The 23,410-nt window shown below is 46.4% G+C and overlaps 1 protein-coding gene across 3 annotated transcripts in view; it reads right to left on the bottom strand.

Moving 5' to 3' along the window:
- The window catches only part of CSNK1G1 (casein kinase 1 gamma 1), a 102,742-nt gene that overhangs the window by 72,738 nt on the left and 6,594 nt on the right, over positions 1 to 23,410 (bottom strand). For 2 of the 3 annotated variants that reach the window (XM_032699621.1, XM_032699623.1), the window contains exon 2: positions 9,479 to 9,582. The gene's annotated coding sequence lies outside the window, so the exon portion shown is untranslated. Of the gene's footprint in view, positions 1 to 734; positions 843 to 9,478; positions 9,583 to 23,410 lie in introns of those variants that run through there. The other variant, XM_032699622.1, reaches the window with a different exon arrangement.

Here is a 23,410-nt window from a genome sequence, read left to right as displayed (position 1 = left end):
AATTTCCCCCCTTAAGCTCCCAGTGATGGGGCAAACTTAAATTTGTGAAGGCGCAGCCTGGTTACGAGACATCGCCATCCCTTCCTCGTTCACACTCTTCTGAACACAGGTTGACAAACAGGGATGCTCAGACATCACCTGCCTTTGCACCACATGATGGAGAATGTGCCCAAGAGGGTGTTAATGCCTGCAAGGACATCTAGCAATCCCAAAAATCCTTGCATGTCAAGAAAAACAGCATGAAGTTGTGTCAGGGGAGGGTTAGGTTGGACGGAAAAGGTTCTTCCCCCAGGGGGTAGTTGGGCACTGAACAGACTCCCCAGGGGGGTAGTCACAGCCCCAAGGCTGCCAGAGCTCAAGGAGGGTTTGGGCTATGCTCTCAGGGACTGTTGGGGTGTCCTGGGCAGGGCCAAGAGTTAGACTGGATGATCCTTGTGAGTTCCTTCCAACTCAGAATATTCTATGATCTATGACATTTCAAGCCACAAAACTAACTCCAAAGCCATATCCAGTTTCCACAGGACATTTATTTTCATTATCAAAGCCAGATATTCACCAATGCTGCTGTACCAAGGCCATGGCAGCAGATTTAATTCACACCAACCTCTGCCACTGATAACGCTTTATCTGCACCTCAGCACTGTCCCACCACCTGATGCTCATCCCTCAGGTCAATAAGGCGCCTAGGTAGTGAGCAAACACTTCAGCCACCTTTCTCTGCCAGGTCACCTCACCATTTTGGTTACTTCCATTCAGATTTGAACTCCCCAGTGCCAGAAGAGGATTCCCACTGAAGCTCTTCAACACCCTGAAGGACAATTCTTGATTCTCAACCCATGGCACGTCCAGCTCCGAGCAAGGACGGCGCGTGGCAGAAACAGGCAGCGCTGACACAAACAAGCTCATGATGCATCTGATGGAGCAACGTCAGCTTAAGGAAACGGCCTTCAAACCAGCAGGAAAAGAAGCTGAAGAGATGTCTTAGTTTCGGAGAGGTAATTTTACATGACAGCTTTTCCCGCTTCCCTCCTTTCTCTCGTGTTGAGGACTTTGCACAGGTCATGGCCTGGCTCCTCTGTTTGCTGTAAACTCCAGACATGCCCATGTAAAGGGAATACTGTGCCAAAACAAACAAATCTGCCACCCACTTGTGGTCCAGAGATTTATTAGGAAGGAAGGGCAATGCACATACCACTAAAACTGTAAATACCCTGGGTATGGACAAGAGTGAAGTCCTGTGGTTAACAACACCCAGGATTTTCTTCCATTCCCCAAGGAATTACTTATGTGTTGGCACTCTCCTGTTTCAGAAATTTCTAACCTATTAATGTGTTTCACAGGCTGGCTTGGGTTGGAGGAGGCTTAAAGACCACCTCATTCCACCCTCTGCCATGGGCAGGGACACCCTCCACCAGATCAGGTTGCTCCAAGCCCCGTCCAACCTGGTCTTCAACACTTCCAGGGATGGGGCAGTCACAGCTTCTCTGGCCAACATGGGCCAGGGCCTCATCACCCTTACACCCAACAATTTTTTCCCAATATCCCATCTAACCCTGCCCTCTGGCAGTGGGAAGCACTGTCATCCAGGCCCTTGTCCGAAGTCTGTCATCCAGATCTCCTGGAGCCCCTTTAGGCACTGGAAGGGGCTCTAAGATCTCCCTGGAGCCTTTTCATCTCCAGGAGAACACCTCCAGCTCTCCCAGCCTGTCTCCAGAGCAGCTCCACCTCCTTCTGCTGTTGGACCCCAGAGCTGGAGGCAGCACTGCAGGTGGGGTCTCACCAGAGCAGGGTGAGGGGCAGAATCCCCCCCTCCCCTGCTGCCCACGCTGTGGGATCAGCCCAGGGTTTATGGGTCCCAGCACACACAGCCAGGGTGTGTTGAGCTTCTCATCAACCAATCCCCCAGGTCCCTCTCCCCAGGGCTGCTCTCCAACCATTCTTCCTCAGCCTGTGTTTGTGCTGGGATTGCCCTGGCCCAGGGTCAGGACCTCGCCCTTGGCCATGCTGTGCTCCACGAGGTTTGCACAGCTCCAACTCTCCAGGTCCCTCTGGATGCCATCTCTTCCCTCCTCTGTGCCTACCACACCGCAGAATTGGCATCAATCCCATTTGACAAAGAATTCAAAACCAAATTTCTCCACTGATGCTAAAGCCAAAGGAGACCTATCCACATGTGTTCCCTCACTGGGGAAAACAATGAAGCACCAGCTCAGTTATGCAGTGTAACACAGAGGAATCCACATGGGAGAGGAGTCACTCATCCCTGTCCACAAGAAAAGCTTCACAGCTTGGGCCTTATTAGATATTGGATTATCCAAACACTGCAACCACATTTCTTAAGCTGTCCTTGAAGTCATTTATTCTGGCAGTACAGCAACAGAAGCTGTAGGAAGGAAGTGCAGCTCCGTGCTACCGTATTTCCCATCCTAGAATGACTTAAAAATCAGTGACACTGTAGAGAGAAGCCTAAAGGTTTCTCAAGAACCAAAAGTGCTGTAAGATAAGACAACTTGGATGAGTTTGGTGCAGACAGATTAGCAAACACCTGACGGATTCCTTGGATTAGAGAAACCAAAGCCAGTGCCCAGTAAGGAAACAGTGAGCAAGGAGTGACAATCAGAAGATTCCCTGGTCCTTGAAGCTGGAAGAGAAAGCTGTTTGTTCTACCCTCTCACACTCATTTAGACTTCAGAGTTTTTATCTCTTAAAACAAATCAGAGATGCCACATGGATACTTGCAGAGACCTGTAGCCAAGGAAAGCACATCCTGACGATAATATTCCTCTGTCCGGCAACACATGGCCTTGGACTAATCCCAACTGGCAGATTCCTTCATGTTGAGCTGTAGCACTTATTTCACAAGCACCAATCTCGCTGAGCAGAGAGACAAGAGCTTTTCCCATCCTATTAGTTTTAATATCAAGTAAAACAAGAAGTGGAGGTTTGGTCCCATGCAGGACTTGCATCCTAACCATGGGAGAAGTCAGAGATGCCACCAAGCCTCTTTCTGTCCTCTGAAAGGCACCAACCTCCAATCCAAATCCTTCCCCACCACCATATCTTCACTTAAATACAGGTTGAGTCTCTAAGAATCCCTTGCTGGAACCCTGCCTCCGTCAACCACAAATCCCTTTTAGGTATTACCTTAAACTCTATTTCCAAGATTAATTACTCCATTACAACGCCTGTTCCCCTTCCATGCCAACAACATAACCTTGAGAAAGCTGGAAAAACAAGCCCAATTCTTCTGCCTACAAGGCAATTCTTCCACAAGGAAAGACAGCACCTCTCAATTGCATCTCTACACAACAGCCTGGTGCATCAAACACCATCTTTTGTGGTTGCAAATCCCAAAATGGCTCCGTGTTCAGCCACAAAATACCCCTCTGAATCACCGCATGTGGAAGAAAATTCAGGCTATTTCTAGCTGAGTCTCCTCAGTCCGATTGTAAAAACTGGCACAAGGACATTTAAGATTTTTCAGGAGAAATTCATGCCCTGAGATTGCAGGTGTGAGGGGCAATCACATTTGACGCAACACCCCATCGTGGGTGGCCAGTAGCAACATCCAGCCAAGACCACAGGAAATGCACAGTGATGCTCTGTGTCGAAGCAAAGGACTCTGAGACCATTTCATGACCTGTGATATCATCAGTGCAATGGTGCTGGACTGTTTTTCCCCACTTGACTGCACTTCTCCTGCTTCTGTGAGAATCTGTGCAGCCTCCTGGTCCCTGTAGCTAACAGAATGGAGCTCTGCAGCTTTGTGTCACATGGGGCAGCTCATCTCCTCCTCGAACCTGTGACCTTCAGAGCTCATTTGAGGTTAACCACCATCCTTGTTCACAGCAGTAGCACTCTGTCCCCAAAGACAGCATCCCAGAAAAAGCAAAACTTGATACAATTTCAGCCAACTTGGACATCTACATCAAAAAGGTCTTTTTTACCTATTTTCCATTTCCATCGATAGGTGAGAGCACAAGAACTGGAAAGATACTGTTTTGTCACAGAAACTGCCCAGATTTGATTCTCATTCACCTGGAGAAGAAAGTTTAGGAGAGAAGGAAACTGAGGGCCATCTGACATCTGTCATCTGTTATAGAAAATGTTAAAAATTGGACATCCCAGCACCTCAAGACAATATTAAAATGGAAAATAAACTCTTAACCATGGTGATCTGGCCACTATTCTTCTGCAAGCCTCTGCTGTTGCTTGAGGAAGGGATGACAACCACCATATATTTGCCTGTAGAAATCACTCACCATCACCTGCCAGCTGGCCAGGAAGCAGGTCAGATAGTCCCTGTCTGCAGTTGATTTCTCCTCTTCCCCAGGGCACACGTGCAAATGCTGCACAGCACAACCTGACACCCCTCACACCAAAGGATTTCTGACAGGAAACAGGAGATGCCACTTCCAGGAGACAGCACTTCTGGTGGTCCTTGAAATGCTACCAAATACACATGATGATGCCCACGTATTCTCTGACCTCCCTTACACACTTGCATGCTGAGAAATCAAAGGATCATGAAGATTTTATAGCCCTTTCCAGGAATCATTCCCTGGATTACTGTGGTAAATGCATGTTAGCGTTGGGGTTTGGTTGTTTTAAGGAAAGGTCAGTTATACTGTACGACAGTTTTCCCAGTTCAGGTTCACATATAAGAAAGTAGCAAATACCTGGATCTTTGTGGCAATCAGATACAAACTAAAGCAATTAAGCTTTAGTTTTCATGCTGGTGGGTTTTTTGTTTCCCAGGAAAGCATCACTGAGACCAAGCATCCACGTACAGCTCAAAACCAGCTTTCCCAGCTCTGTTTAAACAACAGAGTTTGGGCGTGAGTCAAAGCTCCATATGTACACTGCTTCAGAGACTCCTGGAATTATGGAATGGTTTGGGTTGGAAGGGACCTTAAAGCTCATCTTTTTCCCCTGCCATGGGCAGAGATGCCACTCATTAGGTCAGGTTGCTTCTGTATTTGATCTGACAGTCGCTCAGATACATGGGAACGTGTTTAATATTCGATCACCTGCAAGTGCTGATGGGAAAGGAGTTCAAGATGCCACTTCAAGTACCAATCTCATATCCTACTACAAGAAAAGGACATTCAAGTTACCTCCTGCTCAAGTGATACCAAAATTTTGTGGTAGGCATCTAGAACTTCTGAAAAACCACTAAAACACGTACCAAAATCTCTATGGATGATGGTGGCTGGAGCATCCACACTCTGTCCTGAAGCATTTCCAGCACTGGGAAAGTCTTATTTCCAGCAGAAACACCTTTAACCTAAACCAGCAGACACTTTGACCTCTGAAACCTTGAAACCAAACTCTGCAGAGTTGAACTTCTCTACCCAATCCATAGTTCTTGAGTACAGAGCTGTCACCAGTACCCCCGGTTAAAGACCAATGCATTTCCTCTTGAAGATTATCTGTCCTATACACACCTCCAGGTCCAAACTCCACAACAAGGGGAGGCACAATGGAAGCAAGATATTCTTGTGGGGAAGGGAAATGGCACAGTTCTGCTTTGATTTATCTGGTCTCTGCAGACATGGACAAGAAAACAACAGACCCAAAAATCCAGGTCCCGGATCATTCAACCCCAGCAGAGGAGTCCCTGTGCAGACTTGTCCCATGTAGAGTGCTCCTGGAAGGACAGTGCTACACAAACTCCCAAAATGGGGATGTTTCAGAGACGAGAGCTGCTGGGACCTCCTCACGGTGTCCACGAGGACCACTCACCCCAAGTCCACCAGTAAAACGTTCGGACACTCTTTTTCCCCACCTGAAAAACTCAGGTAGGAGTTGGTTTCCCATGGAAATATGAAATAGAGCCAGTCTAGCAAAACTAACAAGGACTGATCACAGAAGACCTAGAGATCCATGGCAGGATCCCCACGTTGGCATATCCACCAGACAGACTTAACCCAAACAGTGCTAATTGCCCCAGGAATGCTAATTCTCCTAAGACAGCCTGATCCCAACCCCCCACTCCCAACAGCGCATTTATGGAAAACCATGGAAAAGGCCTCATAGTGTACCACAAAAATCAGGATCCATCGTTGCACGAATGGAACTGCCAGGCTTGCAGTGGGATTTTAGCAAGGAAATGGAAATCATGCTGACACACAATTGTTCCGCCCCCCCGTTCGCCTTCACACATTTCTCACAGGTCAATTTTAAAGAATTAAGTCTTGTTCAGTGAAACATCTGGTGGCTGTTGCTACAGGAAACGGACTATCTGCAACATTTGAGCAAAAATAATGAGTTACATAAAAGCCAGACTGCTTAAGCAAGGACAAGTGTTTTGCCAGTCTGTGGCAAACCTTACATGAAACATTGTGTTTCATTTTTGGGTCAGAATACAATGAAGTGAACCCATACACACAACCAAAGGCATAGAGATTCAAGTTTTCTCTAAGTTCATGAGTACATAATCATGCTGTATTGGAATTAACCTTCTAGCCAGCAACTGTCCTAAAGATTTTCTGTAAACAGCAGAGACAGATGAATTACAGCTTAAAAATGGACCAGCTCAGCTCTAGGCACTTTCAGATTTAGTTCAAGCCAGGACAAGTTAAAGAGTTAGAGAAGAGGGTTTTGGTCTTTAACTCTTTGAGTCAGGAGTTCTCCCATACCTCATGGAAGAGTATTTTCCATTAATACTACAGATCCCCTTTTCCTCAGGGTTTCTCGGCATCTGGAGACCAACATCCACCAGTTGATTCTACACTGGGCTGAACAGGAGGAGTGATTTTGTGGGAGAAGCTGAGCAGGAGCTTTAACACATCACCATCTGCATCCCCATGACCATCCAGAAGCCTTTAAGATCTTTGATGGGGGCTTTCCATCTCTTGGAGTCCCAGCACAGGAGGGGCAGCACTCCCGAGAACATCTCCAGCAGGCAGCTCTAATATACTGGAATTGCACTTCACATGGTGTACCTTTCTACAAATAGATATTGCTGTTCTTTAGGAGAGCTTCAGCACTTCAATAATCCAGAAGCCTGATGGATGACTAATACAACCAGAAAGCTCCATGCACAGAAGGATATTTCAGCTTCCACACATCACCAGAGCTGCTCTTGGGATGCAGCCGGAGAACAGCAGAGGCACCTCCGGCTTTCACTGCTTTCCCTGGTTCTGACATGGGCTCTGAGGCTGCAGCTGCTGCTCCTCTTGCTCATTTTTGCCATCCAGGGAAAAAAATTTGCTCCTAAAGCCAGATTCCTCGAGCTGGACGTGGCTCATCGAGCACGCTGAGGACACCGTGAGCCAGCTCCTCACTCGTGGGGATAACACACAGCTGCAGGAGGGGAAGCACCTGGCACTGGCTCCACTGGAGCTGGGAAGGAGTCAGGCCAATGCACCTTGAGGATCCCAAGGCAGGGAACATGCAGGTGAAGACACAAACAGACAAGTAATGGTAGGAGTCAGGGTGCTGCTCACAAGTGCAAGTCATGGAACGGGAGAACCATTTCATATTCTCTAAATATGAAATTAAAATATACAAAAAGATAAAAGGAGACAGAAACAGGATAGAAGCTTTGCCCAAGTGAAAAAGCACACTACGATCCCAGACCTCGTGGAAATAGGTTTATCTGATTCCAAAAAATTTCCCAAGATCCCAGACATTTTACAGGCAGGATATAGAAAAACAAGGCGATGACTTCAGTCAAAAAAGAAACCCTTCACAACATCACAGCAGCAAAGCTTTACACAGCAGGGGCTTATCTTTGAGAAAAAACAATGTGACACAAGGCACAGGCAGAAGACACAGTCTCTGCTGGACTCAGAGAAGATATTAAAGCACTGTACTGCACCAGCCTGAATTGCTCAAACGAAACACTTTTCAACAATTAATGACACTCCTACTACTGCCACCAAAAATAGACAAATTGGTTTTAGGGGATGAAGCTGCAAAAATAATTTGAGATACAATAACAAGCAAAATTGAAACCAGATTTCTCCTCCAGGCTGGAAGCTACTGAGAGCATGAAGCTGTTGTCCATCCATCTGCCCCCTCTCAGCTGAAATTACCAAAAGGCAAGTGCTCATGAAGCTTTCTACAGAGAAAATTCTAACTGGAGATTACAATTCAGAAAGAATTTGTTTTGTCACATCATTTTGGCCAAAAATAGGAACATTCCCAAAGGATGGTGCACAATTATGGCCCTAAACAAAACTCTCCAAGGACTTAATCAGGATCACTTAGACTGCACAGAAGAAGAGTTCATCACTATATAAATGCTTTTTCAGAAGTCCAGAAAGGGAAACCTAGTGCCAGTTTCAGACTTTATGTACACCCAAAAACTTCTTGTGCCAAGAAGGGACTTGCATTCTCAAAGTCACCCCTCTCACTAAACCACAACACTCGCTGGTTTATTTTCAGGAAATCAAGGGATGTCTCCATGTTGGAGTCAGTCCAACACTCTCACCTACAAATGTTATTCCTTTTGACTTCTGCAGAGGAAAATTTTCAACAACTTCAGTTTTCTGCTTGTTCCATAGGTCAGTTGTTACTGACTAGGCAACCCAACCCCTATTTTACTTGTCACACTGGAACAAACACTAACAGAGCACATCAACTCTCCTCTCAATAACAAACTTAAAGCAGTTTTAGAGAAGCTTCAGTTCACCACAAAAGTCTCCGGACTCTCCCTGACTTTAATCCTGCCCAGTTTCTTTGTTGGAGCTATTTGTCACTGACAGGCAGCATTGCAGTCACCTACTTCTCAGCTCAACATGTGTGTTTCTAAAAATAAAGCCAGAGAAAGGAAATCAGGGATGCAAGTTCCCAGAGAAGTTACTTCAGATGAAAAATGCTGAGAAAATTGAGAGGAAAAAAATATTGAAACGGGTATAAGGAGTAAGAATTGAACAAGTTGCATTCAGGTCTCTAACCATCCTTCCACAGGCTTGGCAGGTATTTCACACCCAGTGAGAAGTTACTGGATTTTTAGTGTCTTCCCTTATATACAGAATGGTTTGGGTTGGAAGAGACATTAAGGCTCATCTCATTCCACTCCCCTGCCATGGGCAGGGACATCATCCACTAGATCAGGTTGCTCCAATCCCCTTCCAACCTGGCTTTGAACACTCCCAGGGATGGGGCAGCCACAGCCACTCTTTGAAACCTGTGCCAGGTTCTCCCGACCCTCACAGGGAAGGATTTCTTCCACATATCTCACCTAAACTTCCCCTCTGTCAGTTTGTATCCATTCCCCCTTGTCCTGTCACTACAGTTCCAGATGAACAGTCCCTCTCCAGCTTCGCTGTAGCCCCTTCAGATCCTGAAAGCTGCTCTTAGTTCTCCACAAAACCTTCTCTCCAGGCTCAACAGTCCCAGCTGTTCCAGACTGTCTCCATAGGGGAGGTGCCTCTTATCAAATATGGTTGGGTTCGGGTTTTTTAAGGAGGAATATTTGAGTTCCATGCTGAGACACTACAGAACACCAAAGGCACGTGACACTCACCGCACGATTCGTAACTTCTTAGGCTTGTTACCCAAAATCACAGGGCAGCAAGTGCCGGGGCACGGGAGCAGCGGAGCAGCCAGGCAGGCATATCTGTACTGACCCTGGGGAGGAAGAAAAGACATTTTAGAAGGTCTCCATGCAACAGTTCACACCAGCAACTTCAAATCTTGCTGCATTCTGCTTAAAAAACAAAAAAGGCATTGTTTGTTTTCAGTTGCATGTGGCAGCTCCCAAGTACCAGGGATGAAATGGAGCCAAACACCCCCACTTAGAGGAAAATTATTCTCCTCACCCAATGTCAGGGCAAACTCAGAGTTTTCCATGCAATAAATAACAGGAATTTTAGTTCAGAAGACAGTGTTTTCTTAAAATACAGATGTTTCTTGCTCTTCAGTAATTTGGGGTTTGCTTTTTGGTAAACTGTGTTTCCCCACCTTGGGAAACAGGTTCCCAAACCTGACCTTCTGTGACGCAGCACCCCTGGGCTGGCTCCATCTCCTGAGATGCTCCAGGCACTTCGGTCAGAAGGAAGCACAAGGGTTTGTCTGAGACTTTTTCTCCTTAGAAATACCCTCCTGAGCACAGGGCCCAAATACCAATTTTTGAGGGGAAGTGTGCTGTAACAGGAGTATGGAAATGACTCCTGGAAAACTCTTCCCGGAGTGACCGAAGTCACGCTGTTCTGTTCCCCACTCAAAACTTGGGCACATTAACATCCTTCTGAAGAAAACACCTGGGCAGTTCTAATAAAGATAAGAATTTTAAAAAGCAGCTTTAAGTTCTGAGTAGCTCTGACTGTCAACTATAAAACAGGCTCTGCTAAAACACCACGGGAGACTCCCTGACATGTGGTACTTACACAGGCTACAAGCAACCAGGCTCCCCAGTGCCCAGTGGTCATGCCAAGTCCATGTCTAAGTTGGCACTTTTATCCTTATGTTCCCAACTATTACAGCAAGGATAGAAGTTTAAGGGCCCATATTAACATCTTAAACCTCTTTCTTGTTAAGCATATGGGGATACTGGAGAGCATTTTTGCTTTCTCTGACATCAAGTGTAGGACAGCCCAGAGCTGCCGTGGCTGCACTGCCCAGTGACGTTGCTTTAACTGGATTATGCAGGAATTTGATGTCCACCTCCGCCCTGTACTTTCAGAAGTTCGTGGTCAGTCCAGTCCAAGTCACATCCATGCTCTCCCCATGTCATTCCTGGTTTCTGTCCTCGAGAAGCTCGGAGGATTGCTCAGTGGTGGTAGAGCAGAGTTCAAAAGTCTCCAGGAGCTTCCAACAGCTATTATTAATCAATCCTCCTCTGCAATTATCCAGCATCAGCTCCGGAATGAAGCCAACCTCATGGGTGAGGAACACACACCACCACTCCAGCTGTGAGTGACAACCATTCCTCTCAAATGAAAAGGCATCAGGGAGCTGAATGGAGTCCTCAATATTAAGTTTATTACGAAGCATTTAAGGTCAGCTTTTGTTCTACCTGACACTAAAGTCATTCCAAGTTATTTGACCGGGTCAGAGGCTGCAGCAAGGAAGAACCAGCCAAACTTGTACCAAACCAAGACCTACAAGAAAGGAAAACACAAACACCTATGCCCAGGGAAGCAGGGACTGCAGCTTTATTTAGTCACTTGTCATCCACTCCTGGGCAAAGAACAGAAGCATCCAATTACCACGACAGTCCACAAATTTAAATGCCGAACATCCTTTCAGTTTTGCTGTCTTGCCACTTTGAACATGCCCCATTTAAACTTAAAGGAAAAACAAAAACTGTGCATAAAAATTCCAAATGGGCTTCATAGGTCAGAAAGTTACTCAGTTTCTTTACATCAATCCCAACCTCTGGTAAGAGGTGGTGACTCCAAACCAGGAAGCGAAACGGAAAACTCTATTTATAACCCACTCCATGTACAATGATTCACTTTAGGAATAAAGGTAAATAAATCATCTCGTGCTGCCCCAAGGTTCAGGTCTGAACCAGGGGTTAGGCATTATTCATGTTCTGCTCGAAGAACAAGATGACCAGCACATTACAGAGGATCAAAGTGTAATGTGGAAAAACCCTCCACGCTGGTCAGGCTCTGCCACTTCCTACTGGCAAGGACAAGTGACAAAACCCATCCCCACCTCATTCAAGACCTTTCCTAACAGAGCTTTCGACCTGCAGCACAGCAAACACGACTCCCATGTTCACACAGACAGGACTCCAGCATCTCAAGAGCCCATGAGGGCTCAAAAGGCAGAGTTCAACGTCCATCCTTTCCCTGGTCATATACTCAGAAATCCTGACCCCATTAAATGAGGTCAGGAAGGTAGGAACCATGTTTAGCTGCAAACATGGCATGGAACAGACAGGCACCTCTGGCAGCAGCAGAAAGCAATGGTTAATGACCAAGAATATGTGGGCAGCCCAGGTGGAGTACCAGTTTATCCTGGTAATGAGCTCCAGCCTTTCCTTTTCCATAAAGCCTCGCTGCCCAAAGCCTAACATTATGAAAAACCCAGGGACCATCTCCCTGCATGAAGGGAAGATTAAGGAAGAAAGAAGAATGACAATGAAACTATGAACAGCAAGAGGGACCCTCTCTAGCTCTTGACAGATAATTAACTCTTTTTGTACTTAATTAAACACCTCCAGACAGAGAGCCCATTTCCTGACACATTTCCTTGATGGCTCTAGTGAAGCCTTAGGTTTGGAGTTGCACAGCTCAGCTCAAAATCAACAGGCCTTGGCGTTGTACTACCACACAGAAGTCATGCAGGATCTGAGGAGGAGGCTGCTCTGCTTCCTACCAGCCAATTCAGGAAGGAGAGTCAGTTACTTTCCAGAGTGCCAAAGGCAGAGGGACATGAAGCATTCAGGGGTGTGGAGTTGGGCACGGGTCCCGCACCCCTGTCCTCAGGACGTGCCCCTCTGTGTCACTTGACAGAACCGTGGCAAAGCTGACCATTCTCAGCACACAAACAACAAGCAGCATCTTCGTCGGCCCCCAAAGGCCACTTCAGGAAGAAATTCTGTACTGTAAAGGTAGTGAGGCACTGGAACAGAGAGACTGTGGACTTTCCGTCCCTGGAAGTGTTCAAAATCAGGTTGGACAGGGCTCTGCTCTAGTGGAAGGTGTCCCCACTCATGGCAGGGGGTGGAACAAGACAAGCCTTAAGGTCCCTTCCAACCCAAAATCATTATCTGAATATCAGAGAATCACAGAAGCACCATCACATCGGCTGGAGAAGCCTCACAGATCCCCTAAACCTCTTCCAGTTGTCAGTGGGAGAGAACAAGGCTCCACCAGAGGCTTTAAGCCCCACTAGATGTTTTCCCCACTACTTTTCAAAGCAAGGAGCAGATGAGAAGCTTATTTCAGTTTCAGAGTAAAAACTAATGGCTCTGAAGGCAGCGTGTGAAGAGCTGATATTTGCTACCTAGAGGACACAACCAGGTCTTTCATCTCCTCTGGGGGTCAGAAAATATGTGCCAGCCTGAACTGAGAGATGCGACTTTCGTGGCACAGCGCTTCAAAGTTGGGGTATAGCGCAGACACCTCTGGGCTCCCTGAGGATGACTTTGCTTCTGCCACAGCAGGGAAGGTGACTCCACAAATCCACTCCTCCTCAGTTCTCTCAGGAAGCTGGTACACAGTTTTTGGACCTTTTGTACTTCAGTTCATTATTATTTTATTACCAGTTAGCAGCACAAAACTCTGGGTAACACTTCAAATGAGCTCCTCATCTTCAGGTTTGAGGTGTTTATATTCTTCTCAAATTAGAGGAAGAGAACAATACTAAAATTCCAATCTAATGGACTATCCCTACTCCGAAGTGTTCACACCACTCAGCATGGCAAAAAAGGTACAATGGCTCCCAACAGTATCAGATGATGGAACAAAACTTCAAGAGTGAACACAATGCTCCAGGACTCACATCAAGCTTGGACAATGAGAATTTCGCTTAGCAGTGCACAGGATGTGTAATTCTCCAGAAACAAAGGATTGTTGAAAGAAAAGCAACCCACCAGTCCTGGATCAAAGGATGTTCAGGTGAGCAGACCCTCAACTAAAGCATTCCACACCCAATATGGAAAAAAATAACATCTCTGAAGACCATTTCTGGTGCATGGAAAAGCCCATACAGGATACCACAACTGTGCCAGACAGCTTCAGTATAAACCTTTAAACATAGAAGCTGAAGTTGTGTCAGGGCAGGTTTAGGTTGGATCTCAGGAAAAGGTTCTTCCCCCAGAGGGTGGTTGGGCACTGAACAGGCTCCCCAGGGCAGTGGGCACAGCACCAAGGCTGACAGAGCTCAAGGAGCACTTGGACAACACCCTCAGGGACATGGTGGGATTGTTGGGGTGTCCTGTGCAGGGACAGGAGCAAGACTTGATGACCAGTCATGTCTTCCAAGAGCCAAAGCGATGAACCAAACAATATGGCCCAGCCAGCTTCCCCTCCAGTTTGGAACAGTGGCTGTACACAGATGTTTGGGAAGGAAAGGAAGAAAGCAAAAGACTGAACTTCTCCATGCATTTTTCAACCTCCAGTGGTTTGTAGTTCTGGGCCTTCCCAAGTCACTTTGGGCTTCTGAGTGTTCTGGGTGTGATTGCTCGAGTTGCCCTGTGAAGGGCCAGGAGCTGGACTTTGCTGATCCTTGTGGGTCCCTGCCAACTCTGGATATTCTATGAAGGACACTCAGTGCTGCCAGTTCTTCTCCAGATAGATAGAAACTTTTTGTAGCCACAATAGCCCTTGGTTGCCTGAACAAAAACATCTGAACCCACCTCCTGTTAGCTCCACCTGATCCTCTCCGAATCTCAGGGCAGCAGAAGTGGACTGCCCTCCCACATCCACCACTGATGATTTTGTGACCTGACCCACCCCACTGCTGACCCTTTAATATCAGCTGGATGTAAATAACCATTTCTTGGCAGAAGGGAAAGAGTGAGACATGAACTTCAACTGCACAGACTAAATAAGCAGCATTGTCCTAGGAATAAATCAGCAGCGTTATCTGCCAATTATCAATAGATATCAAAACCAGCAGAGCAGCAGTGAAGCAGAAAGGACCCCGACGACACATTAAGGTTGTCTGCCCTCAAAACATGGAAATTAGCAGGGTCAAAAGGGGAAAACTCAGGCCTTGTTGAGTAGATTTTGCAGTCTTTTTGCCAAAACCAAATAAATTCAACACCTGGAGAAGAGTTGGACAGAAAGTCGGATGCCTTAATCACTGCACTTGAATCAAAGCTCTTGCTTGGACTCATTAATTTGCAAATTCCTCCCAGAATATACCCCAAAGCCAACATCTACATTCATTCTGCTCAGCTGGAGAAAAAGAGAGGCAGCTTTTATCCCACACTGTACTTGGGCAATGCTCATAACAGCATTTATTAGCTGACACCTGAGTGAAAAAATGAAATTATAAAAACCTGCTGCTTGCAAACCCCATTTGACATCTCTGTCCCAATTCCCTCAACTCAGGAGTAGCCCACACATTTCCAGCACAGCAAGAGAACACCGCAAGCAGGTCTAGATCTCAATCCTGCCTTCACAAAAGGAAAACAGCAAACATTTTTTGGAGTTACCTCATGGTATATCCAATTGCCATCCCAGCGTGGGAAGGTTTAATATTCTCACTAAGCTCCAGAACTTGCATGTACCTCTAAGGCATTACAGGAGCCTGCATTTTGTTAACAGCAGAATATTGAAGATTTCAAACCTGATACCAATGCTCTCTGGGATTGAAGGGGACAGAACAGTGCCTCAAATAATACAAGGAGACTACAAGATTTAGAGAAGGCAGGTTCAGTTGGAGTCTCCTCTCAACACAGGAATGTCATGGAATGAAATTCTTTAAATCCTTTGACTCATTGGGAACAGAGTCCTGCTTATTCTAAATTAAATGTCACTATATAATATGTTTTCCCTGACTATGCTGCAGATATTCCCAGCACAGAGCTCTACTACGTGCTTCCAGCAGCAATCATTTCATATGATGTGGTCTGATGACATCTCAGCCTGGGAGCGCAGAGATGTGACGGCTCCACTAAGGGCACTCACAAAGATAACTCTATTTTATCCTTTCCACGAGAGCCTCTGCTCCCCAAGCCCTGACCTGTCTAGTACAGCCTCCAAAGCCTCAAACTCAAACAGGGAAAGCCCACCTAAGGAGTATTTTACTTTTCACTTCAAGATGATTTAACCTTTTCCTCCCAGCAGCTGCAGATACCATGCAAGGAACAGTAGCCTGCAAGAAAGAGAATGTACGGCTCTGGGAAAAACAAGCACACATCTTAACGTGAAACATCTGCTTTTTACTCTTTTTTAGCTGCAAAGAAAGAGTTTCCCTTTTGGCTTCCCATGAAACAAAAGAAGAGGGTACCCCGTGACAAAGTGCCCAGTGAGGGTCTGGGTGTCCCAAGCTCAGGGAGGGCCAAAATGGAACATCCACCTTGACTAAATATCGAGTCATGAAAATATTTAAAAGTGGGATTTTGAACTCTCATTATCGTATCAAAAGAGGCTTTGAGGAACACTCTGATCACAACCTGCCCTAAGTGCCTCTACACAGCACTCGCTCCCCTTCAGTTCCTTCTGAAACACACAGAGTACCTGGCTCACACACTCCTATTACCATTATCACAGTGCACTTTGCTCATATTTTGTATTATTATTATTTTCTTTTTTTCCAAGAATCCCTTTATGGGTTACATGAGTCACACAGTTAATATCCTTCTGCACAAGAAATGTTCCCACTCCCAGTCCTTCTGGGAAGAGGGATAAACCCCTCCTAAGTAAAGTTTAAAGTCATGACAAATGGCATTTGTCGTCTTCAGCACAGCCGAGTTCACGCTCCCAGGTGTCAATCCCAACCTGGACCATCATGCAATAGTACTTTAAAAGAAAAATAAAAAAATTATCCCATCTAGTCTAAGGACTTCTCTTGCAAGATTCCTTTGATTCACATCTGAAGATGAGCTGCTTCAGTTCTTCACATGCTTTTGAAGGAAGGATAACTGAGCTCTCTTGGAGCACTTGCCTCTCTCACCCTGCAGAGCAAAGATGATTTGCTCCATGTTTCCCCCTTACACTGGTTTACTCAATCATTAACAGACTCTTGATTTAATGCTCTTTCAAACAGCTGGCTCAGCTGAGACTCCTCCTCAAGCCTAAGTACAAGCCACAAACTCAAATGCAGATCCTTTTTCACTACCTGAGAGATTCAGAAAGCTTGTCACATGCTCAGGTGACACTATGGCTCTCTAAAGAAAGGGGATGACACTAAGTTAAGCTGACTAGTCTCCATTCCTCAGGGCCTCTGCTGCTCCTCAGAAGTTTTTGGAGACCTCAGGTTCCTCGCTGCTTCTGAATCTCCCTCCTGGTTCTCCTCCTCCTTGTGTGAACCCCACAACAATCCACACGTGTCCCAAGAATTGGGACGATGCCTGCAGTCTAGAACTGGCACCAGGATGAAACAGCATCTCTGAAAGCAAACCCAAGCGTGTTCTCCATAATGTGGAGCAACTGAAAAACTGCAGCAACCCCCTGGAATTCCTGCTGGTTTCTCCCCTTAACAGACCCACTGGTGAGCAAGTCTAACTCACTATAGTAACAGGAGAAAACCAACCCAACAATACCTGGAGAGCTCTGTGCCAGGTTAGAGAGTCAGGGCAGCTCAGGAACAGGTTTGACGAGCACCAGCAGCAGTATATGAGAAAGGCAGGACCAAAACCTCCCCTTTTGGGCACAGCAGTTCCCTCTGTGGAGGTAACAAAAAAGCCTTCAAAGCATTACAAGCTTTGAACACTCCACAACAGGACATTTCAATCCCAGGCAAGGTATCAAAACACCAAGTTTCAGTTTAGGCACAAAACCACACAAACAACTCATCCGTGCTATAAAACACTGCTTTAATAGTCCAATTCCTGATTAAAACTAGATTTTTAGCAGGCACAGAGCAGCGAGCTGAAAAAGCAACCCAGGGTTGATCAGCCATGACATGAGCACAAGCAAAATAGCACCGGGGACGCACTGCAATCATCGTTACACAGACACTGCCTGTAATTAGTATGACACGGGGTAGGACATTAACATGTGCAGCTTCACTCAGGGTTGTCCCTGCCCCGTTCCGGGCTATCAGCCCATCGCCTCCCGCAAGGAACGCCCAGCTCCCTGCGGGATCCCACACCAGGGAAGCTGAAGAGAGGCATTGTGATCACCTCCTCCCACTTTCTCCATAAAGAGGTGGAATTTCAAGAATTTTTCCCTTTTAAAGGGACTGAGAACTTCATGTTGAATTACTTTCTTCATCCCTTATTTCTAATTTTATTTCCCTCATTTCCATTTCTACCTATCCCATCCTGGAATGCTTTTACTCCTGAGCCGCAGTACGTTGTGCGTCACATCTCCTTTGAGCCAGGCACAGCACAGAAGAGCTGGAGGTATGGAAAATGTGCTGGGAAACAGCTGGACATTGCCCCTCCTGGAAGAATCCCTAAGCCATCTTCTGGAGCTCTTCAGAAATACCACCTCCCCATGCTGCCCCAGGATTCTGGGAAGGCAGGAGGTTTTCTTGACTAACATCAAGAAAACACTTCTTGTGTCAATTCTGTCCATAACGATGGTGGATGATCCAGGGAGCAACAAGGTTCTGCAGTCTGCTCCAGCATCCAGCACCGCTGGATTACAGATGTTACCATGGACCTACTGCCCAGTCCCACCACCATTCATTTTACGGACCTGCTGACCCTGGGTTTGTCCAACCACTTTTTGAATGCAGCTAAAACAGCAGCTCCCACAAACTCCTACAACAAGATCCAGAAGTTTGTTCCCACTTTTTAAAGAAATCCTTCTGATCCCAAGAGTCTCAGGCATTTCAGACTCCTCAGGACAGGCAGCTGTTCCTCTGACTTTAACTCAACTTCTCCATACGTTTTCCAACGCTGGTGAAGATGCAACAACCAGAAACGCACAAAGCAAGAGATGTAGTCACACACTCACCCACTGCAATTCACTCAGCGTATTACTCAATGACCCTAATCCTTCATCAGATTAATACTCCAGTCCTCCAAAAAAATAACACAATGTGTACTACCTGTAGCAAGCAAGAGACCAGCGTGCCAACAACAACCAAGTCGCTGTTGGGGAGGTGAATCCTGGCGGCCCCAAGCTGTGCCCATGCCAACGAAAAGGGGTTTGCCCACTCACCTGCAAAAGAGTTTCTCTCCCAAGCCAAAAAAACCACACCACTCACTGCACTCCTAAACACAGCATGGCAGACACCTGAAAATCCTGTTCGACTTCCCAGCAACAACTCTCCCCATTCAGCTGGCAGTGTGCTACCAACTTCAGAGGAGTCTGCCATTTTTGGAGGGTGGCAGAAGAGCTCCAGAAGCCTGAGTACACACTGAAGGCATCTTTTTCGTTATGCTTGTAGGATGAATTATATATTTAATTAGAAGCAGCTTCAATGAAAAGCTGCTAAAGCTGAACACAGAGGATAAGTCTCACTTCACACAAGAAGGCAAACCCACACGAGGAAGCAGATGCCAGAACCGGCCACCTCTGTGCACCATCTCACACACACTGCAAACTTCTCCCAGAAGCTGGAGTAAAGTGCTATTTTGCACAGATAAGCTCAATGTTACCTCGAAGGCAAACATTACCCTTCCCACAGTTCAGAAATTGCATCTGTATGAAGGTGCTTTGATTCAACTTCCGCTTTCAAGCCCTAATCTCCAGTGTAGCTGTCAATTAGAGACCTTCATTACCAAGTAATCTGCTCTACACACCATGTTGTGTCTGTTTTCTTTGAAGCCTTAACACCCACCGGTGAGGATGGCTTTGTACCAGTAGATCACTCGTGGACCTTTTGCACTGCATTCAGATCCGGAGTTAATTCCTGCCAACAGCAGCACTGGAGGCGTCGGCCAATGACAAACACAAAAAGCTTTTTGGCGTCATCGAGCCTCAAAGCTCCGTCCACCACAGAAAAGCAGAATTTATGTGTTGATAGAGATACAAGTAGGAAAAGTCCTTGCAGCACAAGGTCATACTAAGCTTGCTAGAAGACTAAATTTAGCCACCTGTGCCTCAGGCAAGTCTGTTAGTTATGGGAAGCTCAGATACTGGTCTGGAGCACTGGTCCCTGGGTAAATCCCTTGGAAGACTCAACTCCATTTAATTGCAAATGATCTCGAAGCTATTAATGGGGAGCCCAATCTCAATCCATCAAAGAGGCGATGTCTTTGAATGCTGCATAAACCCAGCACCAGGACACCACGATCCTGTCAAGGCTGGTTTGCTCGAGTTGTGTAAAGTACTACTACGTTTAGTGTCAGAGTCAGCAGGAGGAGCTCAAGAAGATTTAACAGATGGGGTTTCAGCACAAATGTATTTTAGAACACCTCCTTAGCAAGCACATTTCCTACTCTAACACACCTCACGCTACAGTTCTAACAGCTACACAAGAGCAGATCGACGAGAACTCAGGGATTATTCCAAGCTTTTGTAAATGTTAGCAGAGACTGATCAAACAGTTTGTGAAGACAAGCCCTGGTTTACCAAAAAGTGTCACAGCAAACAGTTTTGTCAAACATTTAATTTTCCAAGCCAAAAAGGCAGTGGTGACTCAGCTTTTTTCAGCTGTGTTAGAGGTCTTAGGATCAGTATGAGCCATGAGCCCATGACAGGACCACAGCGCTCAGCTGAGGTCCATCGTCCGGGATCGCTGCAAGAATCTACCCACAGGAAAAAACAAGTTAAAGAATCTGGTTTCAAGACACCGCTGGGGAATATCTGCACTATCTGCCTCAGCCCTGCAGGCCTTCAGAGATGCTGAAGGACCTATTTTAATGCCAGAAACCTCAATAGGAGCAACCACACAAAGCCAGGCTTACTAAGATGATTGCACCAAGTCCAACTGGGCACAAGGTTTCTCATACTGAATATTGAGTGCACATGGTCCAACAAGGCACTTGGAAGTCACAATCCATCCCCTCACGTGTCTGCAAACAGATGGTAACACAGAAGGAAGCATCCACTGCTGCTCTTACACCAAACCTGTCCCTGCAGCGACCCCAGCCAGGAGGATGCCGAGACCCACAAGCCCACCAGGCAAAACCCATCTCTATGGCCACAGCAGCCAAGTTACCCCCAAACCCCTGTCTTTGATCACATTGTCTCTTTAACACTGAAGCACCAGAAAGGACAGAACAAGTGGTTCCAAAACATCCCGCTCCCAATCATGGATCTTGACAAGTGAAGGCACTCTGGCACACGCAGTAATTCGTAGCGTTTAGAAGTGATAAAAACCACCGAGTTCCAGCGCTGTACCCAGTAAATCCAGACAAAGGGCTGTGAATTGCTGAATTGCTTTGGAGCCTAATACCAGTTTTGGATGGTAACCACAGAACAACAGGGATTTCAGCAGAGATATTCCCCCCACGGATGCGGAGTGCAGCCCAACGATGATTTACCAGCAGTGGTGTTGCATCTACCACGAGTCAAACTGAAGCCTCAGCGCTGCCAACACTGCACAGATTCCTCAGAATGAGAAACTTGTCAAAACCCTTCCAAACAGAGGACAGCTGGGAAGCAGTATCAGATGCCAAAGTGGCTACAGGTCTGATCTCAGCTGCAGGATGATCATTTGGAGAACCTGAGGGTCTCCAAAGCATCCAACCTGGTACTGAAGCCAAGCCAGCTCAGGTAGTCCATGGTTCTCAAAATGGGAGTGCAACCACGGAACAAGCACTGTTCATGGTGGAGAAGAATCATAAAATCACAGACTGATTTGGGTTGGAAGGGACCTTAAGGGCCATCTTGTCCCACCCCCTGCCATGGGCAGGGATACCTTCCACTAGATAAGGTTGCTCCAAGCCCTGTCCCACCCGGCCATGGACACTTCCAAGATCCTCGCTACCCAGAGGATGTGCACACAGCAGGTATTTTGGGAACATTTATTTCCATCTAAGAAGTTACTTAAAGCATGTGTTGGCCCAGTCCCTCCCTCCCAGCACAAACCAGAGTGTTGTGACCTGCTCCTGCAGCCCTGCCAAAAAGCAACAGCAGGAGCAAGTCAGCATGAGCCTCCTAAAGGTGGGACCTTTGAAGTCTAACCTGGACTTGAAAAGAGACAACTACAAAGCCTGTGGCATCTGCTTCATTAAATAAGACGTTACATGTTCTTAAGTTTCATTTGCTCATTGAAACTTGGTCTTTTAAGATCTAGGAAATAAAAACAAGCTGCAGAAACTAAACTGGCCTGGTGCATTAGAAAGGAAGACAGTTACACAGTACCTAAGGACAGTCAGTTTAGCCAAAATGGGATTGCAACACAATGAAGCAGCTTGTACCAAACTTTCAAAGAGTTGAGCTCTTTCATGACACTTGCCAGAACTGCCACTGTCAGTGAATAATATTACCAACTATATTTTAGAGGACTTCCTCTCATTTTTTTTAATAAACCTAAATAAGCATAAGAAAGATCTACAAGGAATTTTGAGTCACAAGAAATGAAAGTTTGAAGATCCACCAAGTCTGATATGCTTGAAATTGCTACCCTTCCAAAACCCACCGAAGGAATTTTTCTCCAATAACATTAACAGTTGAGCTCAATGATCTTAAAGGTCTTCCCAACCTAAACAACTTGATGGCTCTATGGTCATTCATACACCCCTTCATCCTTTCTGCGAGCTCTCCATTAATATGAAGGACAAAAATCAACAGCATATGAATCCATACTCTGACTTGTAACTCAGAAATGAACGTGCAAAGCCAAGGAACACTAAGTTTGTCTTATTTCTACACACAAGATGTTACCTGTGCCAGGGCCTCACCACCCTCACAAGAACAATTTCTCCCCAACATCCCATCTAACCCTGTCCTCTGGCAGTGGGAAGCCACTCCTCCTTCGCCTGTCCCTCCACGCCCTTGTCCAAAGTCCCTCTCCAGTTCTCCTGGAGCCCTTTGAGACACTGGAAGGGGTTCTAAGGTCTCTCTGGAGCCTTCTCTTCTCCGGGCTGAACACCTCCAGCTCTCCCAGCCTGGTTCCAGAGCAGAGGGGTTCCAGCCCTCAGAGTAGCTCCGTGGCCTCCTTTGGACTGGCTCCAGCAGCTCCATGTCCTTGTGCTGTTGGACCCCAGAGCTGGAGGTAGCTCTGCAGGGGGGGGGGGGGTGTCTCACCTGAGTGAGCAGAATCCCCCCTCCCCTACTGCCCATGCTGTGGGATGAGCCCAGGACACAGGGAAGTTAAATCATGAACTGAGCTCCGCAGCAAATCGCTGAGATGGAAGTGACTAGATTTTCCAAAGTAAAATAAACAGCTCCAAGGAACACTTCAGACAGGTTGGTTTCACAGAGTTCAAGTAGGTTTCTCCTACAACTTGATTTAACTGCTTTCAGCACTGACACACTGATTCCTTGTGGGCTGGGAAAAGGAGTAGCTCTATAGGAAGCAGGTATTCCAGAGTTTTCTTAGCCTCATCACAAACTGCAGGAACTCACCAGGCTTTATCACTAGACATTAAAACACATATATAGGACAGCAGCTACTCAGGATATTTAATAAATTATGTGACTCCCTCTAATGCCCCCCTCCAGCATGGCCAACTCCTCTTGGAGAGCTACAGAAACTCGACGGCTTCAGGAAAAAAATTGGGACTGCAGAGAAACCTCCACTTCTTTGTAAACAGCCACAATTTTCCCAGCCTAAAGGAATGTCATAATATAATCATAAGGGGGAAAAAAAAAGGAGCAGGAGAGCATAAGCAGAGAGGAAAACAGTTTTCCCATCTCCCCAGTGAATATCCCCAATTCCTGCGTTAAACGATCGGAGTAGCAAATCCAAGCTATTCAATTGTCTTCTTCAACACAGAAACTGTCAGGCTGATCTTCAGGGTGGAATTGCTGTCAACTCTTCAGGC

The sequence above is a fragment of the Chiroxiphia lanceolata genome, chromosome 12, assembly GCF_009829145.1.
Source record: "Chiroxiphia lanceolata isolate bChiLan1 chromosome 12, bChiLan1.pri, whole genome shotgun sequence".
Classification (NCBI taxonomy): Eukaryota; Metazoa; Chordata; class Aves; order Passeriformes; family Pipridae; genus Chiroxiphia; species Chiroxiphia lanceolata.
This window is presented reverse-complemented; position numbering and strand designations above follow the sequence as displayed.